The sequence below is a fragment of the Anarrhichthys ocellatus genome, unplaced genomic scaffold (assembly GCF_004355925.1).
Source record: "Anarrhichthys ocellatus isolate YVR2014 unplaced genomic scaffold, GSC_Weel_1.0 scaffold132, whole genome shotgun sequence".
Taxonomy (NCBI): Eukaryota; Metazoa; Chordata; class Actinopteri; order Perciformes; family Anarhichadidae; genus Anarrhichthys; species Anarrhichthys ocellatus.
In genome coordinates, this window is record NW_022280162.1 from 409387 (window position 1) to 410043 (window position 657).

Here is a 657-nt window from a genome sequence, read left to right on the forward strand (position 1 = left end):
AATCACAGAAGGTTGTTAAAATAAAACAAGTTAAAGCTACTAAAAGGACGTTTCATGTTGTGTTGGTTGTGGCGCTCCCTGTGGACTAAAGTGGTAGTGTGTGTGAGCGCCACACTCCCTTTTTATATTCCCCTTTTCATTATAATGCTTCAAGTAATCATTGTTATTTTAAATAAAGTAACCTATGGGATTCCACACATTCAACGTTTATTATATGTTTTCACATGAATAAATTATTAACATTTAGGCACATGTTCAGACCTTTAGTCTAAATATGTAAGAGTTAAATATTAGTAAATATTATAATATGTGGTTTAACCTAAAACAGCGTTCCTCATGTAATGAAGTTACACACAGGCATGTGTTCTGTTTTTACATTACACCTGAAAACATGAATTTTACATGAGTTTTTATATAGCTGGTTTATTCCCATCTTTAAATAAACGTATCATAATTAAAAACATGTCTTCGTTAGGAGCCAAACATCGGAGGGAGTCATGAAAAATTAAAGAGTATGAACTGCTGGATGACTTCCTGGTGTGTCGAGTGAAACCTCAACGATAGGAAAGCGATGATGCGAAACATCAATTATGGATTTTATTCAACCGGCTGGAAACATGATGAAAACATGATGGAAACATGATGGAAACATGATGG